At 37.7% G+C, this 6,785-nt stretch overlaps 1 long non-coding RNA gene across 1 annotated transcript; it reads left to right on the plus strand.

Annotated features, from left to right (window-relative positions):
- Positions 1-349: 349 nt before the first annotated feature.
- Positions 350-4,865, plus strand: LOC128948650 (uncharacterized). Its single transcript, XR_008484136.1, has 3 exons — positions 350-442; positions 2,130-2,270; positions 4,819-4,865. It is a non-coding gene; the product is annotated as an uncharacterized LOC128948650 (long non-coding RNA).
- Positions 4,866-6,785: the final 1,920 nt, after the last annotated feature.

Genomic DNA, 6,785 nt, shown 5'->3' on the forward strand with positions numbered 1-6,785 from the left:
TTTATTCTCAAAACCTTTGTCCTCCATCAGCAGGAAAGCCTTTTGAAAACTTTCAGAATAGACAAAAATGGCTTTTCTGAGGTTATTTTATGTCTATATAGAGCAGGCTGATTTTCAGAATTGCTTAATACTCATGGTTACCATTTAGGGCACAGAATTGTCAGCAGTTCAAGAAATGAGTCTGGTTTTATGTAGGTTACTGTAATGTGGATTTAGAACTGTGATTTTTAGATGCACAGACTGGAAAATATATTGCTTTGCCCTGACCTATACAGTGACTGATCTGCCAACTCTGTTAATAGTCTCTTTAATCTTTTCATGTAGGTGAAGAAGCAGGGATGCTCGAAGACATGGCTGTGGGCATTTCAGATTTGCAGAAAGTAATGTTTAGAGTAATTGAAGCCAAGTCAGAAGATTTTTTGCCTATTATAAGTGGAAGGCGGTAAGAACTTTGTTTCTTGGAGCCCAGGAAACTGAGCTGCAGTTTTAATCTGTAGCCCATGAAACCCGTCTAATGGTTTTCTTGTTGCTGAGTTCTGTTTTATTGCAAGTGCATTGTTTTACTTTTTAGAAGGTGAGTTAGTAGGGATTCTAAAAGCCAGTAGGCTCTGGGTTACTCTCCTGATAAAAAGCTGAAGTTCCAGTTACTAATACAGATTAATCTGAGCAGCGTCTGTGTTGTGCAGAGCTGCTGGTGCATTATTCACACATGGATACTGAACCCTGGACAAGTGACAAGGCCATTGTTTACAAATGTGGTCTCTAACTGAGAAACTTTGCTTTTGAATGTCCTGAATTTGTATTTCAGCATGAGAAATGAAACTGCAGTTCCAAGAGTTAGGCCTTGATTGTTTTTAAGATGGAAACCAAAAAACTCTGATGCCACTTAGTATTAAAAACTTAGTAGTCACTTTTAAAAATGGAAGCCTTTTTTAGCTGCTGAAAATCACACAGGACATAGGCAGTCTCAGAAATCCTTGCACAAAATCACTTATCCTTTATGAATCTCACGTGAGTACTGCTGAATGTCAGGACATAAACTGCAATAGTCCGTTTATTTTGGCTATTTGAGGGTTAACAAGATTGGAATGGATTTTTCATCTTTATTATTATTCTAGTCTGAAGCTCCAAATAGTTTTATTTTGCAAAAATCACTTCCTTAATAGTATCATTGCTCTTAAGATGACTGTAAATTAAATTCAGCTAAAAGCAGGAACTTTTAGAAAATATATGTTTCCTCTGAAGGGGGCTTTCACCACTGATTTACTTAATTAATCTGGATGATTCACTCTCATCATATGGGCTTTCTGAGAAGGGATTGAATAAATAACAGGAAGGCTGGAATATGATAGGCAATACATTGGGAATAATTAAAATTAAAAAAATTTTAAAAATAAAATCTACAAGGTTTATGTGGAGGAGTGCCATTCCTCTTAGAGCTGTGATAAGACTGCTCCTATCAAACAGCATTGGAAGTGAACCATAAAAAGAAAAGATGAAAAGGTGAAAATCTAGTTATTTTCTAATAATTTTTTTAGAAACCCTCCATTTTTATTTTGGTTGTTATATGGTATGGCTCAATAAATGAGAGTGAAAGACTGTAGAAATGCAAGACAGAAAAATCAAACTACAAATTCTTATCTTGAAGAGTCAGCATATTTACTTGTAATTGTTTTTTCTAGGAAAGTGCTTAAACCTGACATTCTGTGTGCACAAACAAATCAATCCAAAGTGTGTGGCACTGTCTAGCAGTGCACTGATCATCTGGTGTGGGTGGTAGACACCAGCCACCCAGGGGAGGTGAAATTCTGTTCAGGAGCTCACATGCTTTTATTAGAGGCCATTCTTTTATTAGAGGCGCTTTTGGAACATTCTTTACAGAATCACAGAATATTTTGAGTTAGAAGGGACCCATATGCATCATCAAGTGCAACTCCTGGCCTTGCACAGGGCTTCCCAAGAATCACACCCCGTGCCTGAGAGTTCAGATGCTTCTTGAACTCTGTGAGGCTTGGTGCTGTGACACTTCCCAGGGGAGCCAGTTCAACCTGCTCAACCATTCTCTGGCTGAAGAAACTTTTCCTGACATTCAAGAACCCCATCCTCACTCTTGTTTTCATTGTTCCTAGTGAACATTACATTATAGAGGTCCAGCTCCCAGCAAAGATGTTTGAGCTGCTGCCACAAGAGATTAAAGAGGGAAAGCTGCTTCGCATGTATCCAGTGCTCTTTAATGTTGGAATCAATGAGCAGCAAACACTGGCAGAGAGGTAAGGAAAAGTCACGTTGCATTTTCTGTCCAAGTACTCCATGCTGGTACAGGCTATCTCTCAGGATTAGAAACAAATCTTCTTTGTTATTTGCTCTTAGACAATCTCACATTGACTCAGTGTGTATTTTCAAAGGTATTAAAGGAAATAAACACAAGCTATGAAGCAATGTAGAACAGTGAAAAAGTCCAGATGAAGATAAGATCATAAGCAGGGCTCCGTTTCACAGAGTTGGTGCCATGTTTCTCTTGGATACAGGTGCAAAATGGATTTCTATTTCAGATGCAGAATTTTGGTTGTATGCAGTACTCTGAAATTCTCACACAAGTTTGAAAATTCAAAATTCTTACATCTTGAAGATGGGTTTGAAGAGACCAAACAAGTGATAAGCTAGAGAAATTAGTACTCCTCTGCAACAGATTGCTGGAAACTAATTAATTAGTATAATAATAGTCATGGATTCACCAACGTATTAATTTTCTCTTCCAAGAGAAGGGTATCTGTCAGTCATGTTAAATTACCACATTTGTGCAGGGCTAAAACGGCAAAGTAGAAGTCAAGATGTCAATACAGACAGCTACTTTGTTAAAACTTCTTTTCTTTTAGCTGCTTTTATTAACAGAGCATCCAAAATACCTAATGCTTATCTTGAGGTTGCATTTGCTCTAAGCCAAAAGCTTATAGCAAAGCTGTAGCTGGAGTAATGGAGGGAGACAGTGAAAATCCTTAACCTGGGTAATAGGCAAGAAGTTAAACACCACAGGATTTTATCTCCTGTTCACTGTAGACAGCCAAGTAAACCCAGTCTTTTAAAGAAGTCTACTAAAGAATGTCATCAGGTAGCTTTGTGAATGTTTATGGGACACTTCTCCAAGTTGAGTGGTGGTATGTGAGAAAATTTAGGCAGAAAGTTGAAATGGGAGACATAGACTGAATCTAAAGACAGTAAAATCTGGCATTTTACTGTGAAAGAGCTGGATAGCTGGTTAGAGAACTTGGAAACTTCTTGAAAGTGAAAATAGGTTATTCTGATGACATAAAGAGAAAAGTGCTGAGAGGAGTGACGTGGCCAAACTCATAATGTGCAAAACCAACAAAATCAGTCATGACAGTTCTGAGTGGGACACTCAAAAAATAAGAGGTAAGACATGATGTGGTAAGCAAGAAGCAGGCTGGTGGGAGCTTACACGAGTGAGATAGGCAGGAAGGACTGAGTTATGAATAGTCTGAGGAAAAATTTGACAACATTTAGAAATAGCCTGATTACCTGGGGGCTTGTAGAGGAGTTGGTATGAAAAGATGCCTGGCTTGCAAGTGAAGTGGCAGGAAGTGTTGTTCCCAGTGGTCATTTTACATTGTGTGCAAAGAAAGCCATAGGAGAAAACAAAATAACTGCATATTTATAAATATGGATATGTACTAATATCTGCCAAGAAAATAAGTTCAATGCAGAAGCAGCTTTAATGCATGCAGTTACAGTCTGCTTTTGTCTTAATTCAAAATGCTGCTTAACTCCTAAAGTTGTACATTTGTTTTTGAGACTGAAAACACCACACACGATTTATGGCTAAAAACATGGAGGGGTTTGTGGGATAAAGAACCTGAGAATATAAAAACACTTTCGTGGCAAATTTCTAGGAAATGTTACTGTATTAGAAAAAAAATCTTTTAATTTGTTTTTTGATAGAATACACTTGAGAATGTTTCCGATTTAAAAGAAATGTTCTCATGTGACAGTGCAGCAATGGCTACTAAGGAAGTAGTTACATCTTCTCCCTGTGGCCTGTTGAAATATTTGCTTCCCTTGTTCCCAATTTAGCAGCATATTTGGTATCTTCTGATCTGTGTCCCCTTCTCTCTGAGTTTCTCACTTATCTGCCCATGCCTCTCTTCCTGTACTCCTCCATTCCCTTTTCAAATCTATTCTGAAAATGAATTTCAAAACTTTGGCCCTAATTGTCATGGGGACATTCGTGTCTTTACAATCATATCTCCTGTAGTACCGTGAGATTTAGTTTCTTGGCATGTGAAATGTGGCTGTTGTAGAAATCTTGGTCTCAGAGAGAAAGATATTTGTTTTTATAGCTACAGTTATTTTGTAGATAAGCTTCTCTTCCATCTTGTGTCACTTCCATATTATCCAGCTCTTACAGAAATTGGTATGCTTAACCAGTAGCAGCACTAAGAGATGGAGAGTTGGTGTTCTCTGCCTGTGGTACCCAATTTTTGGAATTGGAATTCCCCCAAAGTGCCTTTCCATTTATTCACGATTTGTGAGGGGAAAAGAATAAGTGCCTTATTGCATGTTTGTAAATAGATTGCTTTGTTAATAAAGTTTTGGAAGAAGTATGCATCAGCGATGATCTCATTTCCAAAAATTAATTCCAAAGCATACAAGAACTTAACTACTGCATGTTTGACAAAATCTAATGCATTTAGCACCAAAGTTATTTCTTTATGCAAAGAAATAACTATGAAGGATAATTTATCTTTTGTTGTTGTTTGTGGGTTTTGGGTTTTTTTCATAATTTATTGTGTATTTTCATAGGTTTGGAGATACCACTTTGCAGGAAAACATTAACCAGGAAAACTTAGAGCTTCTCAAAGAATATTACAAGTTATTTACAGAAAAAATGCCTCCTGATTGTGAGTACAAAATAATGCAATGTCCAAATCGGTTTGAAAAGCTTTGAGTAGGTAGAAGGTTATAAGACAGTAATATTAGCAGAATCCCATAACTTGTTCCATAAATTTAAACATTTTGTACCTGTACATGACCCTGCTGGTCTCAGGAGTGATTTCAGGCCTTGTGCCACAGCAGAAACTACAGAGAAAATGAAACAGAGGAATGATGAACTGAACAGCTATTTTAAGTTATTAAAATAATAAGTTTGTTAATATTTCATGTAGAGGACAGTCTGTACCTACTGTATTTTTACATAAATACTTGGTGGGCAATTTCATCAGCTTCAGTCATACCCTCTGTTCTTATTCTGAAAATATGTTGAGGTTTGGTGAACCATGGAGAAATCTGCAGATCAAATACAAGCAATGAGCCACATCATCATTATATGAACGACAAGGTTTCATTGGAATAGGCCCTGTATTCCACTTCTATAGAACTTCTGTATTATAAACATAAGCATTACTATGCTGTTACTCTGATTGCCAGAAGCAAGGACTGAAGAAAACATCTGCATCAATCGAATCCTGTTAGTTTTAATGCCCAAACTATAGTCCCAAATGTGGGAGATTTAACTGCCTGATGTTTAAATGCTATGTAAAACTTTAATAAATCACATGCGTATGTATACATGTTTATCTCTTATATCAGGATGATTTTAATTTGTTAATCATTTTGACAGAAACAAAAGCCCTTCCTAAATGATGGGCAGGATGCCCATCCATCCCCCCACAGACCTAGTATTTATTTCCAGGATGTCTACAGAGAAACTCATACAATAAGTTGGGTGATTAATTGAGGGGAATCTTGCTAAGAAAACATCCTCGAAAAACTAACCTCATGCAGGTTAGGACTAAGGTAGATCTGCTACCTCATAAATGGATTTTATTTTATAAAAGCAAAAATTTGCATGCAGACAGTATTGGCTACTTTTCATTAACACAATTTAAACTTGTACTGCCTTCCTGAAGGATTATTAGTGAGCCACACAGTTCCTGGACTTCTTTCAGACTGTGAAGGCTTTTGAGAACTAATTGTGTCTAGTTCATCGTGTATTTTCTGGTTATTATAACTTTCTTGCTTTTTTTCTTTACCTTTAAGAACTCAGTCTCTTCTTTATACAATTTTTTGTGGAACATAAAGCATCTTTTGGTTCCACTGCCCTTCCCAGTAGCTCCCTGCCAGTATACAGAGTCAGTCTTTTGCCTTGGAGAAATGTGCCTTTTAAACCAGCCCCCTGGGAAAAAAGGGAAGCTCTCAAACTTGTTCATTTGTGGCAGGACTTAATCCCACTCCTGTTCCCCCTCGTCTGGAAGACAAACCTCCATACAAGGCTGGCAGCAACCCTGGTGCTGGGGCCACGTGAGAGGCATTCAATATTGATGGCTTTTTGATGGTTTTGTCCCACCTATCCAGATAATTTCCTATAATGCCAAATCTGTGCTACAAAATCAATGCAGGACTGTGTTCCCAAAGCTGTCAGTTCCAAACAGTGCTCAAAAAGCCCAACAGAATTTGAGCATTTGCAGCCCTATTTGCCAGGCTGTTGGATCCACCCTTGGCAGCCTCCCTGGCCTGCTGCCTCATTCATATATTCCCTTTCAAAGAATTCAATTTCCCACTCCCTGAAAGGTATTGCCACCTTCGCTGTTAGTTTTCCTCTTGTGTCTGTATTTCTCCTTGGCAATAATAGTCTTGCTTGTAACTAAGCATCCACTGACTTTCTGTCTTTAGGATGAACATACACTTCGTCATTTACCCATTTGTTAACTTCTTAAATTCTTTTAGCAGAAACTGAAAATAAGAGCATGTTTCCAGCAAGGTTCCTACCA

This window comes from Melozone crissalis, unplaced genomic scaffold, assembly GCF_028551555.1.
Source record: "Melozone crissalis strain CALT ecotype California unplaced genomic scaffold, PUWL_Pcris_2 ptg000149l_1, whole genome shotgun sequence".
NCBI lineage: Eukaryota > Metazoa > Chordata > Aves > Passeriformes > Passerellidae > Melozone > Melozone crissalis.